The sequence below is a fragment of the Loxodonta africana genome, chromosome 11 (genome assembly GCF_030014295.1).
Source record: "Loxodonta africana isolate mLoxAfr1 chromosome 11, mLoxAfr1.hap2, whole genome shotgun sequence".
Lineage (NCBI taxonomy): Eukaryota > Metazoa > Chordata > Mammalia > Proboscidea > Elephantidae > Loxodonta > Loxodonta africana.
The window spans coordinates 62200109-62224164 of record NC_087352.1 but is presented as its reverse complement, the minus strand read 5'-3'; the positions used below and the strand labels follow the sequence as shown (position 1 = coordinate 62224164).

Below are 24056 nucleotides of genomic sequence, written 5' to 3'. Positions count from 1 at the left end.
GTCCTGTACACCCCACACTATCTCCCATTAGCCCCCACACCAACCTCCACTTTGCCAAGCTCACCCTTGCCACCAGGAAGGCAGGCCTTGGACTTGGCCTAATGCTTGTCCTTGGCAACAGCCTTATCCAATTCTGATTCACATTCTGCAGATCTTTAAGGCCCAGCTAGTCACAGCTCCTCTGAGGTCCTATAATATCCAGTCTTTACCACTCATTTACCACCTGCTCATAAACTATATTAAGAAATGTCTTCTCTTTAACTTTGTCTCCCCTGTAACAAAATTGTATGTACCCGAAAGGCAGAGTCCATGGCCTAGTTTCTTGTTATCTTCCAGGCACACAGAATGATGACATGTTCTATAAGCATTTGTTGAATTAACACATTAGTAAATGTTAAGCACATTGCAGCATTTAGAAGTGCCTATTGTGACTGAAAGCTCAACAAGAGACTTATAATTGATATTCGGTCCAAGCTCATCTTCTAATTCAGCAGGTTGCTTTGAGCAGAGAACTCATTCTATTTACCTGCCTCCCTCATGGAAATCACTGGTAATCAGAAAATTGAGCTCCATTGACATAACAGAAATAAGTATTTAGAATGACACTTTTCAAATAGTTTTCAACAAAATATTAATAGATGCATGTAAAACCAACAGCCAACATCATTCTTAATGAAGGGAGGCTGAAAACGTTCCTCTTGAGAACAGGAACAAGACAAGGACGCCCTTTATCACCGTTCATATTTAACATTATACTGGAAGTTCTAGCAGAGCAATAAAGCAAGAAAAGAAATAAAGGGCATCCAAACTGGTAATGAAGAAGTTAAGCTGTCCCTATTTGTGGATGATATGATACTGTCCATAGAAAACCCAAAAGACTCCATGAGAAAACTACAGTAACTTATAGAAAGATTCAGCAAAAGAGCAGGATACAAGATAAACATCCAAAAATCAGTTGGATTCCTATACACCAATAAAGAGAACGATGAAAAGGAAATCGGGAAAACAATACCATTTATAATAGCCCCTAAAAAAATAAAACACTTAGGGATAAATCTAACCAGGGACATAAAAGACCTATACAAAGAAAACTACAAAACATTACTGCAAGAAACCAAGAGAGATTTACATAAATGGAAAAACATAGCATGCTCATGAATAGGCAGACTCAATGTTATGAAAATGACAGTTCTACCCCAAGCAAATTGCAAATACATTGCAATCCTGATCCAAATACCAACAACATTTTTCAAAGAGATGGAAAAACTAATCATTAACTTTATAAGGAAAGAGAAGAAGCCCGGAGAAGTAAAGCACTACTGAAGAAGAAGAATAAAGTAGTAGAACTCACACTGCCTAAGCTCAGAACCTGCTATACAGCTATGGTAGTCAAAACGCCTGGTACTGGTACTGGTACAATGACAGATACGTTGACCAATGGAATAGAATTGAGAACCCAGATGTAAATCCATCCACCTGTGGTCACCTGCTCTTTGAGAAGGGCCCAAGATCCATCAAATGGGGAAAAGACAGTCTTTTTAACAAATGGTGCTGGCAAAACTGGATGTCCATCTGCAAAAAAATGAAACAGGACCCATACCTCACATCATACACAAAAACTAATATACAATGGATCAAAGACCTAAATATAAAGCCAAAAAGTATGAAGTTCATAGAAGAAAAGATAAGATCAACACTAGAGGCCCTAATACATGGCATTAACAGGATACAAACCATAACCAACAATACACAAACTCCAGAAGATAAGTTAGATAACTGGGATTTTCTAAAAATTAAACACTTACGCTCAACAAAAGACTTCACCAAAAGACTTAAAAAAGAACCTACAGACTGGGAAAGAAATTTGGGCTTTTACAAATCAGACAAAAGTCTAATCTCTAAAATTTACAGGAAAATCCAACACCTCTACAACAAAAAGACAAATAATCCAATTTTAAAAAAATGGACAAAGGAAATAAACAGACACTTCCCCAAAGAAGACAGTCAAATGGCCAACAACCAACACATGAGGAAATGCTTGGGATCACTAGCCATTAGAGAAATGCAAATCAAAACCACAATGAGATACCATCTCACCCCAGCATTGCTGGCACAATCCAGAAAAAAACAGGAAATAACAAATGGTGGAGAGGCTGCGGGGAGATTGAAACTCTTATGCACTGCTGGCAGGAAAGCAAAATGATAAAACCATTTTGGAAAATGATATGGCACTTCCTTAGAAAGCTAGAAATAGAAATAACCATATGATCCAGCAATCCCACTCCTAGGAATATATCCTAGAGAAATAAGAGTCGTCACACAAATAGACATATGCACACCCATGTTCACTGCAACATTGTCCACAATAGCAAAAAGATGGAAACAACTTAGATGCCCATCAACAGATGAATGGATAAACAAACTGTGGTACATACACACAAAGGAGTATTACACAATGATTAAAAAACAATGATGAGTCTGTGAAGCATCTCATAACATGGATGAATCTGGAGAGCATTATCCTGAGTGAAATAAGTCAATCACAAAAGGACAAATATATATGAGACCACTACTGTAAAAACCCGTGAAAAGGTTTACACACAAAAAGAAACAATCTTTGATGGTTACAAGGGAGGGGAAGGGTAGGGATGGAAAAACACTAAGTAGACAATAGATAAGTAGTAACTTTGGTGAAGGGTAAGACAGTACACAATACTGGGGATGCCAGCACAACTTATACAAGGCAAGGTCATGGAAGCTCCATAGAGACATCCGCACTCCCTGAGAGACCGAATTGCTGGGCTGAGGGCTGTGGGGACCGTGATCTCAGGGAACATCTAGCTGACTTGGCATAATATAGTTTATAAAGAAAATATTCTACATTCTACTTTGGTGAGTAGTGTCTGGGGTCTTATAAGCCTATGAGTGGCCATCCAGGATACTCCACTGGTCTCACCCCTTCGGGAGAAAGGGCAAATAAAGAAAATTAAACATACAAGGGAAAGGTTAGTCGAAAGGGCTAATGGACCACATCTACCACGGCCTCCACCAGACTGAGTCCAGTACAGCTTGATGGTGTCCCGCTACCACCACTGACTGATCTGACAGAAATCATAATAGAGGGTCCTGGACAGAGCTGGAGGAAAATGTAGAACAAAATTCTAACTCACAAAAAAGGACCAGACTCACTGGCCTGACAGAGACTGGAGAAACTCCAAGACTATGTCCCCTGGACACTTTTTTAGCTCCATAATTAAGTCATTCCCAAGGTTCACCCTTCACCGAAAGATTAGACAGCCCCATAAAACAAAATGAGACTAAGGGAGCACAAAAGCCTAGGGGTAAGGACTAGAAGGCAGGAGGGGACAGGAAAGCTGGTAATAGGGAACCCAAGGTCGAGAAGGAGAGTGTTGACATATCATGGGGTTGTTAACGAATGTCATAAAACAGTATGTGTACTAACTGTTAAATGAGAAGCTAGTTTGTTCTGTAAAGCTTTATCTAAAGTACAATAAAAAAGAGAAAAAATATATATTAATAGATGCTTTATAGGAAATAATGTTTTTGTAGTTAAGTAAATGTCAGGAATGATGTTAATCTTCCTTCCTGTGGGACTTTTCAGAGCCTTTAATTGACCAATGTGCATTGTGAGGCTCCAAGAGGGGGACAGGTAGAATTTCACAATCTTTGGCCCCAAAACCAACTTTTCTGGGAATATCTCATAACAGCTCTTGGAAATGGTATTCTCTCTGGCAGTTTGGGAAATCTTGCTCTGAGGGAATGGGTTCATCTCTCAACTGTGATAATGAATCTTCACAGCTTTCATAAACTCTGAGCAAAATGAAACTTTTTGGTGGAAGTGCTGGGTGAAATGGTACCAGTATAATAGGAGGCTAGAGGAGGGGCAGTCACAGAAGTCAGTGAAAGAAGCTGCCCTGAAATTTGTGGAGTAGTAGCATCTTGGTGGGAGGGCATTCCAGCCAGAGAGGGCAATGTGGGCAGAGTCCTAGAGTGGAACTCAGGGAAGACATCATTTGGCTGGAGTGAAAGACTCAGGCCATGATCTGCACTACGCACCCAGATTATTGCTTATTCGACCTTGTCAGTTAAGCATTGGAGACCTCCCTTTATGTATTTAGAAACTAGCATGTTTGTTTCTGCCTTTTGTTGCCAAGCACAGATATTTCCCAGGGGCAAAAGGCAGGTGGTCCCCAATTTTCCTTCCCTGCACTCTTTCCGTTCAGTGTGAGAGAACTCGTTCTTGGGATGACGAGCTTATATGGGCTTTCCTCCTCTATTGTGCTCAGTAAATAATTTACAAATATGCCAAGCAGGCAGTAGGAACAGGTGGGTATTAAAGTTTTAAACCAGCCTCTCTGGTAATCAGAAGAGCCAAAAACTCTCCTGTTCAGGATGCAGGAATGGGCTGTTTGTTTTTTGGCAGAATGAAGTGAGACCCTCATGAGAATTTCTCAGCATTGTTCCATTTCCGGGTCTCAGGCTGCTGAACAGAACTTTTGGGGAAAAAAACAGGCCAGAGATCTACCCCAGGTGCTGGAAGCCAGACTTTCTTGAGGTTTCATTCCCCAAAGATAAACGGCTTCCCACAAACCTGAGAGAGTTTGGAACTCACACACTGGGCTCGCGTCCAACACCGTTGCTTCACATGTGAAGAAATTGACGCCTACTAAGATTAAATGATTTGCCTGAGGTCACACAATTGGATTGGAACCCAAATTTCTTGATTTACCGCCTGATTGCCAGTGGAATTTCATTTCTGTCCTAAGCCAGTGTTAGCAAAGGCAGATTTCATTCTCCCTAGCCATGGACTCTTACTTCTATTGGAGAACAGAGTGTGCGAAACTCTTATTTTGATGGGGTGGATGACTTTAACCAGAGCCGAACACTTATTGTTGTTGTTAGTTACCACTGAGTGGACTCAACTCATGGTAACCTTGTGTATAATAGAACGAAAAGTTGTCTGGTCCTATGCCATCTTCATAGTCATTGGTATGTTCAGGTCCATTGTTGTAGCCAGTCTGTCAATCCATTTCACTGAGGGTTTCTCATTTTTGTTGGCCCTCTTCTTTACCAAACATGGTGTCTTTTTCTAGCAATTGGTCTTTCCTGATGACATGTCCAAAGTAAGTGAGCCAAAGTCTCACCATTCTCACTTCCAAGGAGCATTCTGGTTGTATAGTAGGTACTTAATAAATAGTTTCTGGGTTTGATTTCATTTAATTGGATGCTTGGACAGTAGTCACCTATATTTCTGATGAGATAGCTCACTTAACTTTTGTTTTCTTTGATCCTTTTCTTCATCTTTCCCTATAAGCAAGGCAATTTACAATTACTTCTAGTCAGATGCAAAAGTCAGCTTATTTTCCAACAGGTCATCCTTTCTACAGAATGGTTTAATGACCCAGACAATTGCAGGGGAAAAAGAAAAGTAAAGCTAAGTGGCTTATTAAAAAAAACCAAAATCAAATCCACTGCTGTTGAGTCTACTCCTATCACAGCAACTCTATAGGGCAGAGTAGAGCCGGCCCATAAGGTTTCCAAGGCTGTAATTTTTACGGAAGCAGACTGTCACATCTTTCTCCTGCGGAGCCGCTGGTGGGTTCGAACCACCAACCTTTCGGTTAGCAGTCAAGCGCTTTAACCACTGTGCCACCAGGGCTCCTAAGTGGCTTATAAAGCAAAGTTAATTTAAGAAATCGCTTATTGAAATAAAAAGAAACTTAAATAGCTCAATTAACTAGAATTTCCTTTCATTTTAAAAAAAAATGGATGCTAAAGTGCCTAGAAGACAAAAATCCTCACAACTGGACCAATGAGCAACATCATGATAAACAGAGAAAACACTGAAGTTGTCAGGGATTTCATTTTTCTTGGCTCCACAATCAACAGCCATGGAAGCAGCAGTCAAGAAATCAAACGATGCATTGCATTGGGTAAATCTCCTCCAAAGAACCTCTTCAAAGTGTTGAAGAGCAAAGATGTCACCCTGAAGACTAAGGTGTGCCTGACCCAAGCCATGGTATTTTCAATCGCATCATATGCATGTGAAAGCTGGACGATGAATAAGGAAGACCGAAGAAGAATTGATGCCTTTGAATTGTGGTGTTGGCAAAGAATATTGAATATACCACGGACTGCCAAATGAATGAATAAATCTGTCTTGGAAGAAGTACAACCAGAATGCTCCTTAGAAGCAAGGATGCTGAGACTGCGTCTTACATACTTTGGACATGTTGTCAGGAGGGATCAGTCTCTGGAGAAGGACATCATGCTTGGCAAAGTACAGGGTCAGCGGAAAAGAGGAAGACCCTCAAGAAGGTGGATTGACACAGTGGCTGCAACAATGGGCTCCAGCATAACGATTGTAAGGATGGCTCAGGACCAGGCAGTGTTTCATTCTGTTGTGCATAGGGTCGCTATGAGTCGGAACTGACTTGACTGCACCTAACGACCACAACAACAAAGTGCCTAGAACAGTTCCTGACACATAGTGTAAAAGATGCCCAATAATTAATCACTGAATGAAATGAATGATTGAAAGCAGTAGCTGTGTGCTTATACAGTACTAAACATGGTGGGAGACATCTGACAAAACAAACTGTCCTGGAATCACTTAAACAATCAAATGGAAAACGTTTGAGAGACACGTTGTAGACTTTCGGTAAATCCTTGCCAAATAATTAATCAATCTCAACAATACATTTTGAAACAGGTGATCTTTGGTGAAAAGAAAAAAAATTTAAAGGAACACTTTCCCCTTTGTTTTATATATGTTGCAGTGTGGGAGAAATGAATGCGGGCCAAAGGTTTAAAAGTATGTCTTTTATAGCTCAGGAATATGTGTGTGTGTGTGTGTGTGTGTTTCTGAATGTGTGAGTACAAACCACGCCTGTTGACGTCGAATTGATTCAACTCATGGTGACCTTATAGGACAGAGTAAAACTGCCCCATACTGTTTCCTAGGCAGAAATCTTTATGGGAGCAGATTGCCAGGCCTTTTCTCCTATGGAGCAGCTGGTGGGTTCGAACTACCACCTTTTGGTTGGCAGCCAAGCGCTTAGCCACTGCACTACTAGGGCTCCTTATGTGTGTACAAGGGGCCCCAAATTTCTTGTTGTTTAAGGCAATTTTTTAGCTTCTCAGAGTCTGAGAGAAATGTTGACTATGAAATTATTGATTTGTAAACAGGGACAGGACAGGAGCTACAGAAGAGGGTGGTGGACTAAGAACATGTCAGCTGTGAACTCCTGGGAGGGAGGGATGGTGGTGGCTGCCACCGGTGCTCAAACAGGTCAACCTCTGTGATCAAACTGCTCAATAGTTATTGACTCCCTGAGTCCTCCGGTACAGCAGAGGAGGCCTGATTCCAGGGAGCACTGCATAATTATTGTGAGTGATTAAGGCTAATGCAGTCAAAGCTTCAATAAATTTTGTTCAAAGTGATGCATAATTTGAAACAATGTCTATTACACAAGCCCAATAATGATTTAATAACCATATCAGATAATCCATACCTGATTAAGTCAGGCTAATTTCTCTGATCTTCTACTTATTGAACAACTTCCCAGGGAGGTCATGCAATGTGTGAAGAATTTATGATTTTAATATTGAACCATCCCCCCACCCCCACCCCCTTGTATTGAAGATGAGACTGTATTAACAAAGAGACAAGAATGGTTCAGTGGTAGAATTCTCACCTTCTGTGCAGGAGACCTTGGTTCGATTCTCGGCCAAAGCATTTCATGCATAGCTACCACCCATCTGCCAGTGGAGGCTTGCATGATGCAAGCTCAGGGGAGCTTCCAGATCAAGATGGACTAGGAAGAAAGGCCTGAGGATCTACTCCCCAAAATTAGCCAAAATTGGTCCAGAATTAGCCTATCTATGGACCAAAATGGTTAGATCCACAACCAATCACGGGATGGCTCAAGACCGGGCAGCATTTTGTTCTGTTGTGCATAGGGTCACCGTGAGTCAAGGGCCAAATCAGTAATAGCTAACAACAACAGCATATTAACAAGCAGATTCCAAATTCTGATAACAACTCAGTAAAACATTAAGAAGATAAAATCCCTATGGATCTGCACTAAAAGTCTAAACTAGGAATGGTGGAAAGAGAAGCAGGCTTTTCCTTCTTGGACACATAATCCTCTCTCTCTCTCTCTCTTTCACTCACTCACTCTCCTACATATACACAAAAACACAAACACGCACAGATATTCTCTCATCTTAAATCCAAGGAGAGAAAAAGGAAAAACATGTATCAAGGATTCTATCACCAAATTCCAACAACTCAAGGTACAGCCCAGTTGCAGATAACAGGGGCAAGCAGAGTGAGCATGGCTCATGGTTTGTGTCTGTTTCATATCAAAGATAATCTATTATTCTCTCAGATATGTGATCTTCCTTGTTTCAAACTACCAGAGCCTATGTGTTGGTGAAAATGTTTAAATTATACAAGTCTATTTAATTTAGGGACTGATACTAGGTAACCCTTTTAGTTATTAACCAAGCTACCAGCCCAAGCAGAATTGGCTGACACTTGTAATCAAGATACAAAGCCTTAAACGTGAAATCATAATTACCTTTACAACTGAAAGCACAAATTCTTAGTCCTAATGCCTCTAGAATAAAATCTAGAATGCTAGTAGCTGAAACAAAATAATCATGAAAACTGCCTCTAGCTCTCAAATTCTACAATCCCTGATTTTTCTCCTAACCAACTGCCACCAAGGAGGAGGAGCCCAGAATAATATAATAAAATTCAGGTGCAAAAAAGCAGCCAACAGGAATTTAAGAATTATAAGATTATTTATTTTGCTTGATTTTGTCCTGTGTGGAATCATGAGCTGAAATTTCTGTGCAAAATAACAGGTCCATTCAACCAAAAGTCTTGTCTTTGAAAAGAGCCAAAATAAAGCAAATGTGCAAGGTAATAGGATTTGGAACAGACAAGAGCAATAAGTGTACAAATTAAAGAAATCTTCAAATGTAAAATAAATTCCTACAAGGCCTGATTAATCACTTAAAATATACAATAGAAAACTTTCAACAAAGATCATCGACAAGCAAAGCTTTATTTTAAAAACAAATCATTAAAATCATTTGAAAAGTGCTACCCATAAGCCCTTGTTGAAGCAGCACAAAATGACTATGGATTTGCTTAGAGAACTATATTGAATGTGACAAGCTCATGAAAAGCCCTCTCCCCCTGGACTTGAGGGTCTCTGAGTGGTATAAATGGGTTAACTCTAGGGAGTTAATACTATAACTTCTATGGATACATTTTTCTAAAAAGCAGAAAAGATTAAACCCTGGTGGCACAGTAGTTAAGAACTCAGCTGGTAACCAAAAGGTCGGCAGTTTAGATCCACCAGCCACTCCGTAGAAACCGTAGGGAGCAGGTCTACTCTGTTCTGTAGGGTCCCTATGAGTCAGAATCGACAGCGACGGGTTTGGTTGGTTGGTTGGTTGGTTGGTTGGTTTTGGTACTAACCTAAAGGTTGACAGTTCAAACCCACCCAGTGGTTCTGTGGAAGAAAGGCCTGGCAATCTGCTTCCGTAAGGATTACAACCAAGAAAACAGTATGGAGCACAGTTCTGCTCTGTAACACATGGAGCCACCATAAGTTGAAATTGACTTGATGGCAACAGGTTTGGTTCATTTTTTTCTCTGTACTGTGAGCCATTAAGGGACCCAGCAGGGTTGGAGCTGCTGTGCTTCTCTGAAGACTCCCTCACACCTAAGGCCTTCAGAAAAACTTCCAAAATTTTTAAATTTTCACCCTAAAAGCAATAGGCTCTTGTGTGACTTAATCTGGACATCCTAGATCTCTCTCTGAGCCATTCCTGAAGCCAAAGCTATGAACATCCCAGAGAAGCACCAGACTCTGCAGAATCTGGTCCCTGCCTTCTGCTCCTGCTACATCTCTTTGGAAATTTCAGCCAGCACCAAACTCCTTTGGGCTGTGCACTGTCAGCGTTTAATTTTCAGAAAGTTAAAAAGTCATGCTGAAGATCCGTTTAACTCTTCAGTGAGGAAGCCAGCACAGCGTTAAAGCAGGTTCAAAGGAGAATTAGAGGAACAGAGGATTATAGGAACATAGGCATTGGAGAAAGAATGTTGGGCTAAGATTGCTCACTTATTTTATTGCCCTACTAGGCAATAAAATCATTATCTTCTGCATCTTTACTGGGCAAAAATCTACAAGTTACAAGTTAACGTGTAACTTAACAGAGTCTGGGCCTTCGATTGGTAGTAGATAGTGAATTCAACGAGGATACATTTCCCTAGATAATTAATAATCCTTAATAATACAGGCCTGTGAAACAATGTGCCAGTGAAACACGGAAAGGGCATGCGGGCTTCTATTTGCTTTGCTTCCAGTTTTGGATTTTTTTCATAACACCACACCTGGGTCTTGCAATGCTCAAGTTGAACTCGTATGTTCTTGCATCAGATTGCCTGCATTCAAATTTAAGTTTTGAACTTACCAACTGGGTGAGCTCAGATGTCAGTCTTCACAGCTATAAAATGAGGCAAAGGATATCACTTCGTGTGGAGGACTGTGGAGAGGAATACATGAGATAATCCTTATGACACTCTTAACAAAGTGCCTGGCATATAATAAGAGTTTGGCAAATGCGTCATGTTGCTGCTGCTGTTGTTGTTATTATTATCTGTTCACACCCGGGAATGGTTCTCCCCTTTGCCCACCCTTTAACCCATTTGGCTGCCTAATTCATGATTATTCTTCAAAACTCAGCCAAGGTGCCTTCAACTTTAAGACGCGTTACCTGACACCCACTTGGAAAACCATCTCACAGTTAAGTTGGATACCCCTTCCTCTGTGCCTCCATGGCACCCTGTAGGCCCACTGGTCATTGATCCATGGCCATTAAACCCATTGGTCATGGATCCCTGCATTTAGTACAGTGTCTGTGCTCATGCCTGTGTCCCACTAGACTGTCCACTCCTCTATTGTCAGAACTTACTCAGCTTTATATCCCCATTACCTTGCCCTGAGGTGGGCGAATATAGGTAATCATTAAAGATTGGTCAAAGTGCATTGAAAGACAAATGTTTCCTGCACAAAACCATCCAGTGCATGAAGACGCAGACTCTAGCATTACATTCATTAGGGCTAAGAGGCAATGACTTACCTTTATTTCCACATCAGCACCATAAACAGCAAATTATCCTTTGTGAATGCTCGGCAGTGGGAGCCACCTGAGAGAGACTTCTGGGGCCTCCAGCCTCATTTTTGGCAGTAATGGCAGCCCAGTTTCTGGCTAACACATCAGGGTATCCTTGGGGAAGATTATTTTCAAGTTAAAGAGTCAGTTTATATGGCATGGCATATGCAGTTATGAGTCTGTGTTCTTTCAGAGAGAGAAGGAAGAATATATACACATAGGTGTTTTCTTTCATTTACTCAGAAGTTCTGTGTGGTTTACAGAGGATGCACTGAACGGAACCCTGAAGATTACATCGACCTACTCTGTGTTTTAATTGTTCTGTATGTGATAGCCTTACATTGTGGCTAGAGTATTGATTCCCCTAAAAAAGCCACGACCTGTTCCTATTTAAGTTTTGTCTCATTCAATGAGTCTTGAGTATCCCATAAATTCCCAGAACTGGGTTATATGGGATGCAAATAAAAGAAACAAAACCCAGGAGCGCTACTTTTGAGCAACTTGTAATCATATCTGGGTGTTCAGAACCTCCTACAGTGCCAAGTGTGTTTTAATTGTTCTGTATGTGATAGCCTTACATTGTGGCTAGAGTATTGATTCCCCTAAAAAAGCCACGACCTGTTCCTATTTAAGTTTTGTCTCATTCAATGAGTCTTGAGTATCCCATAAATTCCCAGAACTGGGTTATATGGGATGCAAATAAAAGAAACAAAACCCAGGAGCGCTACTTTTGAGCAACTTGTAATCATATCTGGGTGTTCAGAACCTCCTACAGTGCCAAGTGCATAGTAGATACTTAATAAACAGGTCTGGACTTAATTTAACTCATTTGTTGGTTTTGTCTTGTTTGTTTGTTTCTCCAGAGCTGAGATCTTAGGAAAGACAGAAGGTGACAGATTTGGAAGTTCTGTATCTGTGAGAAATTTAACTCAATTTATCTTCTCTGGATGCTTTGCACAGATGATGCTCCGAAGCACCTAGTGCCACAGTCAGACCCTCTTAAAAATAGAGTAACGATAATAATACATTTTATCTCTTTCCCAGTGATAGTATCATTCACACCTCCATTGAAGCCCAGTAGGAGGTTTAGCTGTGAGGCACCCTACGCAGGGGGAGTCAGGTGCGATTATTTTAATGAGGACTCCACACTCGGATGAAATGCAGAAAAGAAAATCTTCCATACGTGAAGCGATTTCTATTAAGATACTCATTTTATATCAAATATTCAAGCTCCTCTTTATAAATGGCAGAGAATGAAAGGCCTCTTCCAGGGGCAGATTTTATGCAGCAAAGAGCGAAAGGGCACAAATATTTTATGATCGGTTTTGAGATGAAAGTGCTGTGCCTGATTTGCTCACTGGCTCTTTCCACTTCCAGAAGTCTAATTAGATTGTTGGTTTAATGGTGGCAAGATAATTTAGTGGCAACCGAAAGCAACTGTGTTAATGAGAAGGGGGGACAGGGCTTTGGGTTTCCTGTAATTAATGGAGAGTGTTTTAAAAACTTCTTGGTTCCAGTGAAGTTGTCGTACTCAGCCCAGCTGCTAAGAAGGGGGGAATGTCTTTCCCACTCATTGCTGCAGAAATGGCCTCAGTCATCGTGCAAGAACTGTAATGACTGTCATTAGGAATGATCTTTAGTGGTCCAGGCAGGCTATAACCAAAAAAAAAAACCCCATTGCCGTCAAGCCAATTCTGACTCTTAGCAACTCTGTAGGACAGAGTAGAACCTCCCTATAGGGTTTCCAAGGCTGTAATCTTTATGGAAGCAGACTGCCACATGTTTCTTCCATGGAGTCCTTGGTGGGTTTGAGCCACCGACCTTTGGGATCACAGCCAAGTGTTTAACAACTGCACCACTAGGGCAGATCTGAAAAAGCAGAGACAGAGATAAAGGAGGCAATGATAGACAAAGAATAGAGGGAGGATTGTGAAACAAGTGTGGCAAAGACAGTGAGAGATCGCTTGCCCCTGTGTCTTTCCATTCTACCCATGGGAGCCATTAGATAATCCCAGGGCATCCCCCAGGGGGTCTCCTTCTTCTGCTTCTTAAACGGGAATAGACTAGAAAAGACTGAATTGGAAAAGATGAGAAGGGGCCTTTGCCAACTCCTTCATTTTACAGGTAAGAAAATCGAGTTCAGAGAGGTGAACTGAATTACAAATATTACCTAACTAGGAGTTAGGAGGAGTCATTGGGTGGTGCAAAAGGTTAACATGCGTGGCTGCTGCCTGGAAGGTTGGAGGTTCAAGTCTACCCACAGGCCCCTTAGAAGAAGGGCCTGGTGGTCTACTTCCAAAAATTCAGCATCGAAAACCCTGAGGAGCACAGTTCTACTCTGACACACATGGGGTCACCATGAGTTGGAGTTGGCTTGGTGGGAACTGGTGGTAGGAGTTCGTAAAGCTGGACTCTTTCTTGCCATCATACTGAGGCATGGTGGAAGCTGGCTTGGAATTCAAGGATCAGGGTTATTGTACAGGCTGCAGTACTTGTTAGTTTATTCTCTTAGATAAGTCACTAATTCTTACTGAGACTTCTGAGTCTCAGTTTTCCCATCACTGAAGTGGGAAAAATAATTTCTACCTTTTTGGCAGTGGCAAGAAAGAAACAAAATAGCAGATGAAAACACCTATCACCTATGCTTTCATGTCAAAAACAGTCATGACTCAGATCATAAGATCCGTCAACTGTCTTTCGGGGTTTTATCCTCAGCCCCCCTCTAAAGACCCTTATCCAAGCACTCCTACCCTTGAGAATATTCATTGTCATGTCAAGCTGATTGTACTCGGACTTGTAGAAGACTTTGTCACAAATTGTCAAATACTATTTAAGCACCTGCCACACTGCATTCAATTCTATGAATGACAGATAAATTAGCCCCTGCCGAAGAGGCCTTCCAGGCTATTTGGGAAGACCTGACTCCACAACATGAGATGACCGCATAATATTTTAAAACAGATCGAATAACAGTCTGAGACAGTAGCAGAGCTATCACGGAGCAATTGATTGGTCATTAATTTCCAACCAGACAGTACTAACAGAGTTCTGAGGACAGCAAGATGATCTGGGAAGAGAAGAGTTGAGATGGACTTCTAAGGATGGGTTGGATTACATAAGCAGGAAGGACAGGTTTACAAATTTTCTGAAACAGGAGTGGAAATAATGACAGATGAGTTTGGAAGAGAAGTTCTGGGTTAACACACAGAACACCTGAAATTCTAGAAAAAAGCATGGTGACCATTTAGAAGGGCCAAGACCAAAACCCAAACCAGTTGCTGTAGAGTTGATTCCAACTCATGGTTATCCCACATGTTTCAAAGTAGAATCGGCCTCCAAAGGGTTTTCATGGCTGTGACCTTTTGGAAATAGGTCACCAGCTCATTTTACCGAGATGCCTCTTGGATGGGTTCGAACAACCAACCTTTTGTTAGTAGCCCAGCACTTAACTGTTTGAGCCACCCAGGGACTCCTTTGAAAGGGCAGAGGTAGCAAAATGTTGACCATGGACCAGTAGCTGTCTGTAGTTGTGTTTTGGTTGGCCTACGAAGGTTTATTCTTTTTTTTAAAATTAGCAGCATTAAATATCAGAAGATTTATATAATAATTAAGAGTCCTGGCATTTTGAAACTCTATCTGGCAAATTTGGTCTCAGGTTCCTATCTGGAAACGATTGGTTGAAACTGAATAATATTTGCCTCCTTTAAATGGGGAATAATTTTTTAGTTTCTCATACTCTACCCTCATCTTTTTTTCATCATCCTGATGAACTTTACTCATATCAGCTGTCTGGCTCCCCAAGGGAACCATTGAAGGCATTTAAGCTGGAGAAAGCAACAGAATCAAAACAATGTGTAGAGATATTTAATCTACCACAAGTAACGTGTAATTTGTGGTAATATCTTTTGTTATTTAATTATGGAATTGGGGGATGGAAGAGGCCTTTGAGATTGTGTGATTGAGAGAAATTTGGCACTCTGATGCAGTCAGTAGTAGAAAATTGACAGAGAAACCCAGGTTTTTCTCACTCCTTACCAAACTCACAGTCTTCTTTGCTTTCATAAGACAATATGATATAAAACTGGCTTTGCAATAGGGCAGCCCTTGCTTGAATCCTTAAGCACCCCCCTTCTGAGATGTGCAGTCTTGGGAAAAATTACTCAACCTCTCAGGTCTCAGTTTTCATCTCTGTACAATGGCAACACTAATGTCCCCATGTGATTGAGGAAACACACGGAAAGTACTGCAGCGTACACCGTCGGTTCTCCAAAAATATTAGTCCCTTCTCCTTTGTTTCATATGGGGGCAGGAATGATGTGTTCCATTTAGTTTGTATGATCTATGTTATGATACAAAGAGTAAACCCAAACCCGCTGCCATCAAGTCGATTTTGACTCATAATGACCCTATAGGACAGAGTAGAACTGCCCCATAGAGTTTCCAAGGAGCACCTGGTGGATTTGAACTGCTGACCTTTTGGTTAGCAGCTGTAGCTCTTAACCACTATGCCACCATGGTTTCCATACAAAGGGTTGATGTTACAAAAATGATTGTTGAGTGAATGATCGAAAACCACTCATACCTCCACTAACAAAAGTAAAAGTCCATTTTCTCCCCTCTCCAGCACCCCAGATGTCTAAAGTATGACATCTGTTTTTTTTTTTTCTTTCTTTCTTTTCCAACACCGTTTGGATCTGTTCATTAGTTTTATGAGGTCTGCTTTTGAATGGGAAGTAAGGGCAGAGCTCAACACTTCCCACCTCTCTCTGAGTGTCTCACCTGGTGGAGAGACCTTTCCCCGTGTCTTAGGTGGATCAGAAACATATGCTTTTATATCATACATCCCCAAGAGTTATTGACACTTTCCTAGATGCTTCTTTAAACTAAGAAAGAAAGGACCAGATAGTCTCCATTAGACAATCAGGAAATGAGAGTTTGTGTTACCAGTCGATAGTTGTGGAAGATAGAGCGAAGGTGCCAGTGGATGGAATTTCAACTGATCAGTAATCCCAGTAGTGTCTGTGCATACCCTATGTGGCTTGCCCCCTAAAGATGTCAGAGCTCAGAACAAAAGAGAATAAGTCTAAATACTCTCCTTTCAGCAACGGATTCAGACCAGCCTCCCAAGCAGTGTTCCTGGGCATAGTTTAAAAGCAAATCTGCTGCCGTCAATTCCAACTCGTAGTGATCCTATAGGACAGAGTGGAAGTGCCCCATAGAGTCTCCAAGCCTTAAATGTTTACAGAAGCAGACTGCTGCATCTTCCTCCCACAGAGCAGCAGGTGGGTTAGAACCACCGACCTTCCGGTTAGATGCTTAAAAACACTCCTCTGACGGATCTTGGCTCTCCAACACCTGAAGATATTTAGAGAGGGCTTTCCTTATTTTTAAATTCAGTTTTGTTAGGATCTAAATAGCCAAAATCTTGGCTTTTGTCTGTGCAAGTCACCAGAGTTAAGTGATTTGGGCTTTACATATGGAAAGTTCATTTTGTTGTGTAATTAATGGGAAGCAGACTTTGGGAAGCTGATGATCCAGGCCCTTATTTATATGAAAGCATATGTCTGTGTTTTGTTTATGACTCACTCTCTTACTCCAAGCATTGTAACTTGGGTTTGTTTACACTAACTTTTCCTAGAATCCAAGCCTCATGGTATATGAGCCATTAATTTATGGTCTCTAAAAGGGAAAGATGATGAATGAGCTTTTTCCTCATAAATTGTCAAATCTTAATTTGAGGAGGGGGTATTTGCTGCCTTGAGTCTGTCCAAGCTTACATGTATTTGAAAAAATGTTAAACCAATAACTTAAAAAAAAAAAAAAAAATACTGGTAGAGTGCTCAGAACTTAAGTGTATATTATATTTGCCAAAAAAGCATAGCGCCTTCCCCACAACTCCCTTCCCCAGGACTCTTCCCCAACAATGAACCATTATAATTCTGGGCTAAATGCTTGGCAGTGAAAACACCATTTATATTCATCTCCTCTCCTCCTCCTCCTCCTTCTTCATCTTCTTCCTCTTCTGTCTCTGTCTCTAAAAGTTCATGGTATTAGATTTAATATATATGTGTGGTCCTTTTCTAGGGGACCCATAGTTTTATTGCCTTAAATATTCAAGCTGGTTTTCTTAGAGGCTCTTAATAAGTTTCTAATTTGTTTTTGTCTGTGGCTCATCAAAACCCTGCTTCTCCTGTGGATATCAGTTTATAATTCACAGTATTTCAGTGCTTTTGGTCATAGCTTAGAGATTCCAGTTAGTGGTGCTCCAAGGAGAGTAGGGAAGAGATGAAATATGTGAGGATCTCATTTAATTTATAGAGATTTGAAGCTCCTTCAATAAATCCTTTTATGTGTCACACACAGACTTTCAAAATAGATGTTAAGTGTTGGGCTAGGTCAAGTCACGTGCATTGATTTCAGTTCATATCAATCGACTGAGGTTCTGTGTTGATCATTTGTGGGACGGGAATGGACTCCAGACCCAGCACAGTGCCTGGCACAAAGTGGAGCTCAATCAATATTTGTTCCACAAGTGGCTAAGAATGGCTGAGACATGGTTCCTGTCCCTTGGCAAAACAGTTTAAGAGGAGAGATAAGTATACATTAATCCCATAATCCTAATGTGTGAAGTGCTATCAGAGAGATACGAGCAGTATAGAGGGGGACAGCAAGATTAATGTTGAAATGAGAGTCCCTGGATGGCTTTTAGGAAAGGATTTAATTGGAGTCTTAAAGAATGGGTAGAATATGCCAAGATGTAAAGTATAAATAAAAAATTTAAAAACTAAGTATGTACAGAATTCCAGTGGAAATTTGAAAGCAGTAGAACCAAACCTAGATTGCTCCACTTTGTTGTATGTGTTTTTGTTTTGTTTTATTCTGTTTTTTACCAGGGCAGGAGAACTGCCTCTGGATAAAAGAAAAATGCAAGATTTTTTCCCCAATCCAACATCAGATGCAATATCCTCTCTGACACTTACAGAAATAATAGAGTCGAGCACACACCTGTAGGCTATGCAGAGTTATTGTTTCTGCAGTACAGCCTTCATCTGCCAACCAGACAGACACAAAAATACGTGAAAAGTCTAGAACAATGGGTATAAAGTGTTTATTGTTTTTAGGAAGAATGCAAGGATATTTTGTTGTATAAATTAACTTTTTTGCCTTGGAAAACTTCAATAAAGAGAAAAACTGTATTATGCATTTGAGTTACTTGAATCATGTCCAGAAGGAATTAAAGGGACAGTCAGGGCTCAGACTTTTTAAAAGCCAAACCAAACCCACTGCCATCCAGTCAATTCCAACTCATAGCAGCCCTACAGGACAGAGTAGAACTGCCCCATCGAGTTTCCAGGGAGCTCCTGGTGGATTCCAATTGCTGACCTCTCGGTTAGCAGCTGTGGCATTTAACCACTATGCTACCACGGTTTCCTCAGGCTCTTTGGAAATGCCTAAAAATCTGGACACTGAGAAAACACAATTAAGATTCAAAAGTTTCACAACAGAATAGAACATTGGGCTGAAACCATAAAATTAAACTTTTCAGATTGAAATAGAAGGGCTTGCAATTAGATTCAAAAAACCAATTCCACATTTAAAAAAAAAAAAAGTCAATGGCCAGGTTTGCTGGTAATTTTTATGAAAACATGGTTTGGTGGACGTTTGTATGAGAGCACTAGAAGGAGTTCACTGAGCCTCCATTTAATACGAAAACAGCATGTGTGATGTTGCTTAAAAAAAAAACTTGTTTTTTTTTTTTTCTTAACATAGTCTTCATTAATAGAAGTGTAGTGCCTTGATCTCAGAAATTAACCAACCTAATTTTCCTGCACTAATCATTTCATACTTGGAAAATCAGTTCGATTCTGGGCACCAAATTTAAGATGAACTTTGACAGGTGGTAAAATTTCCAGATGAGGGTGATCCAAATGGAATATGGTCAGGAATTCATTTCAAATGAGTTCATATGAAGCACACGAAGGAACTGAGGAAGCTCTACCTAGAGATGAGAAGGCTTGAAGGTGTAAGACTGTTTTAAGGGAATCAGACTTATTCACAAGTATGGGTCCTTCCAAGAAATTAAAAGACTTCTCTGGATACACAGAATTTAGTGGTAAAAAGTTGAAACTAGAACCTCCTTCTCCTAATGTTCCAGTCCACAAGGTTTCTATCAGACTGTGAATAAGCCTGCATTTTAAGTGGACAAATGCAGTTATTATTAAGACCAGGAAGCAAACAAAACATGTGGTACCTACCATTGGATGTAAGTCTTGAAGCTCTAGTGTGGTCAATAAAGATGTATTTCATCTGAGTCTAAATATTAAAAATTTTGAGATTTTCCCAAGATCATGTTTGTTACATTATATGTACTTTCCTATATATTTTTTTAATCAAACTTAGTAAGACAAAGAAGATCTCTTACAATCACATCTGAACATGTATCTTCAGTAATTGGAATGTTATATAAGGGATGGTATTTATGGTTAAAGATAAAGCTATGCCATGTTTTAGAGGAAAGAAAAAAGAAATATAAAGAGCCCTTTGAGAGGATGGCCACCTAACATGCTGTGGGACTCAGCAGATGAAGCATCAAACTTTTTGACATTAGTAGCATTTCTATCTGGTCTCCCATGTTGTCCTGTCAATCTGCTGTGGTCTGAGCCACATGCAACATTCAAAAGCCAAAGTTGATTGAAAGAGAGTAGGACAAAAAAGGCCCTAGTATTCCTGAGTTTCCCAGTATCGCTATTCCAAATTCATTCCTTGTCAAAAGCCTAGGAAACAACCCCAACCTTTATAAGCATCACTCCCAGACTTACAGATACTTCTGTTGATCCATCCTGGGCGGTCCCTACTCAAGGAACATGCAAAGTGCATCTTGTGGGTAGGTAGGATTACTTCTGTTGCTAGCTCTCACCTCTGAGCTCTCTCCCCTCATTCATCCTTCTCAGGCCTGCCAAAACCCTGGTTACCTTCTTCAGGGGCTTCCTGACCAACCTAACAGTGTCTCTGTTACTCAGCTCAGACTCTTTCTGGAAACAAGTTACCACTGCCTTTATTTGTCCAAAGCAAAATATGGTTTGTCCAACAATGGGGCTCATAAAATGGCTGGTATCACTTCCCCAGGGTCAGAGAAGCCAAGGACTCTGAAAACCTAGGGACCAAGAACTCAGAATGCCTACCTAAGTAAAGGACGTTAGCATCAAATTCTATTCTAGAAGCTCTTACCTGGACAGGGCACCCTTCTGACTGTCATGGAATCATATGCAGTCCAATTGAAGGTGCTCCAAGGAATATAAACATTAACGAGATCCAGGCCTTGGTCTCTAGGACCTTAGAGTCTTGAAATAATCCAGCAGGAAATATTAAGGAAGCATGTACTTGGAAAAAAGAACTGGGCCCATTGTTATGAGGGGTATGAAGAAGAACAACAGAAGCTGTCTAGTCTCAAGAAGCTTAAACCTTCTTAGGCCTTGAACTCATAGAAAGTTCAGATCTTCTGGGATTAAATGCTGAGTGAGTAGTCTCTTTGAGAGTTTAAAAAAAGAAAAGACAAATTTTATGCAGTGGTCTCCAAATTTTTCGATCTTGCATTGATATCAGTAAAATAATTTGAAATAGTCACCCAATATGAATGCATATTTAGTAATACATGCACTCTCATTTTAAAATATAGCTTTTAGAAGAATGAGATAAACTGAAATAAGCAATATTTTAAAAATAATTTTAAATTTTATTTCTTTATTATTAATGAAGCAAATATTTTGCTGTCAGGAAAATTTTATACTAGTTTAACATTTTAAATAATTTAGGGAGAGTCAAGTGGTTGGGCTTGCATTATTGTTTCAGAAAAATCTGGATTTTTTTAAAGACTTGTGATAGAGCAGTTTGAAGGCCCGATTCCCAATTCAGATTATTCAGTACTTCTTGTTAGTAGATGTTTGTAGGTAAGAATACTTCATGTGGATAAAAGCCATTGCTGTCGAGTCGATTCTGACTCATAACGAACCAATGGGACAGAGTAGAACTGCCCCATGGAGTTTCCAAGGATCGGCTGGTGGGTTCAAACTGCCAGCCTTTCGGTTAGCAGCCAGTAGCTCTTAACCACTGCACCACCAGGGCTCCTTTCACATAGATACATCAATCTAATATGAGAAAGGGTATCATTGACTGTGCTTAAATTACAATACTAAATTTGTTCAAACCTATTAAAGGTTTTTGTTGAAATTTGGCTATTCATTTTCCTTATCAACAATCAGATGGTCTTGTAAATCAGAAGGAGGCATTATGTTTTTTAAGGTGTCCAAATGTCTGAAGCTCTTCATTTAGAATTGTGTTACAAGAATTTTTTTAATTTGCGGAATTCAGAGATTTTATAGGTAATAATACATCATTTTTCACCACAAAGTTACCAAGTAATGGAAACATTTCCAATCCATTTTCAGCATCACTCCCCTCCGATGGCGTGAGTTTCTTTCCAAGAGCACTTACTTTCTTGTCCATATTAAAACTGGTTTGTTTGTTTGTTTAATATTTGCTAGGTAACATTACTGGCAGCTATTGTCAGCACAGAAGAGGTGAGAAAATTTAAAACACCAGTCTTTTTAGATGAGAAAATTGCCAGATTCATCTTTGAAAACGGGAACATTTTATATAGTGTGCAGCAAGATAACCAACAAAAAAGTCTGTGTGGTATATAAAATATTTTGTAGTTATTTCCCATCTCATTACAAAGTTTTACACTTTTTGTTTTTTTTTTTTTTTTTTTCTGTTAAAACGTCTTGTTTTTCAAAAATTAACCATATGGTCTGACCTAGTGTAGAATTTAGAGCACAGGGCATGACAAAAAAAAAAAAAAAAAACTGTTGCCATCGAGCCAATTCCAACTCATAGCGACCCTATAGGACAGAGTAGAACTGCCCCATAAGGTTTCCAACGAGTGCCTGGTGGAACTGCTAACCTTTTAGCAGCCGTAGCTCTTAACCACTGTGCCACCGGGGTTTCCAGGACATGACAACACACTGAAAATAACAAGCTGATGGGATGCCCCGTCAGCCCCCTTGAATGCATTATGGCCCCTCCTTCTTCCCAATTAAGGGTATGACTATTACTCCATATATTAAATGGCGTTGTTAGCTGCCATCAAGTTGTCCCCTAAGTCATGGTGACCCCCTGCACAGCAAAACAAAATGCTGCCTGGTCCTGCACCATCCCCGTGGTTAGTTGTGGAGGAGACCATCCTGATCCATAGGGTCTTCGCTGGCTGATTTTTGGACGCAGATCACCAGGCCTTTCTTCCTATTCTGTCGTAGTCTGAAAGTTCTGTTGAACATGTTCAGCACCACAGCAAAACACAAGTCTCCACTGACAGGCAAGTGGCAGCTGCATATAGGGTGCGTTGTTCAGGAATCGAACCTAGATTTCCTGCATGGAAAGCGAGAATCCTACCACCAATAACCCCATCCTTATTTTTAGATACAATTTAAATAATATATAAATAAAATTGTTACTGTGTTCTTTCTGCAACCTGGTAAATACTTTTCCTTCCTCTTTGGAGAATATATAACCCACTTGGGAGGCTGCTGATTTAAAACGGGATCAGATCGAGAAAGGAGAAAAACATTGTGGTCAGGGTTGTAGAGATATGAGAGGACAGGCACGTTTCTGAGTCCCCAACACCATTAATGGCTCTGACAAAATCTCAGGAGACACCCTGGGGTACTTACTGTTTGGTGTCCTTTCCCACTTCAGAGCTCAGGCGCATAAAAAGGCAGCCACATATACACCCCACTGTTTCACCTCCATCAGCCAGACTGGCCACCTTACCTGCTCCCTTCACTTGTTCCAGGGAAAAATGTGAAATGGGAGAAGACAGACCAGGGTCCCCCAAACTTTTACATCTGAAAGAAGGTGCCCTTTCACAATAAACCCCCTGAGAGGAAGCTGTGGTTTGAATAGTCAACATAGTTACTATGCTTCAAAAAAGCTATTCATATTTTCAAAGAAATCTCAGACTATACTAAGATGATTGTAAGAATAAAAGGGAGGTACCTGTACATAGCGACAAATCGCCCACATCTGCTAACCCTTAATTCTACATCATTGCTTTCAGAGTGGAGAGCGGTACTATAGACTTGCCCTGATGACCAGCAGCACTTTAGACGTGCCTTGCCTTGCAGAAGCCTCACCGACAGTGTCAACTGGAAAAGAGCTATTAAGTCCAGGACTGTGTGTTAATTTAAATTCTAAGGATGGAAAAAGAAAGTGAGCATGCCAAGGCAGATTACTCCATACTTCCCATTAGAAAATAAAAAGCAGCATTAGGAAAACAAAAGCTCATTACTGAGTCAGTTACCCTCAAGTACAAAAAAGGCACAATTTACATTGGAGAACATGACACAATAGAATTCCCTTGAGCTTTTAGTTGCTTACCAAGTACTGTGTACCAGATCACGTACTGCTGTGTAACGATCCTGTCCCAGGAACTCTGGGAGTTCAGAAAGAAGACATGGCTTTGCTATCAAAGAATCTAACATACCGTATACAAAAGAACTCACACTGCAGCTCTCAGCCTTGACTGGGGCAGATGATGTTCCTCCAGGAAGGCAACTCCAGGCAGTTCAACATTCCCCATCACTGACCTACCTTCCCCGTAGGCACATGCAAATAGCAAGAAAGACTCTAATGAGCCTAGAGATAACTTTGGTACCCTCTATCATCCCCCAAAGCTGTCTTATAAAACTAGGATGTGTCTTGTTCATGGGCGAAGTATAGTCTCCAAACCATTAGCACCTATTTCTTGGGAACTTTCTATATGTAACTAGTGCATTTTAGCCTGG

General features: G+C 40.5%; 1 protein-coding gene across 3 annotated transcripts in view; it reads left to right on the top strand.

Moving 5' to 3' along the window:
- The window catches only part of SETBP1 (SET binding protein 1), a 434457-nt gene that overhangs the window by 399026 nt on the left and 11375 nt on the right, over nt 1-24056 (top strand). The gene's annotated exons all lie outside the window — the stretch shown is intronic.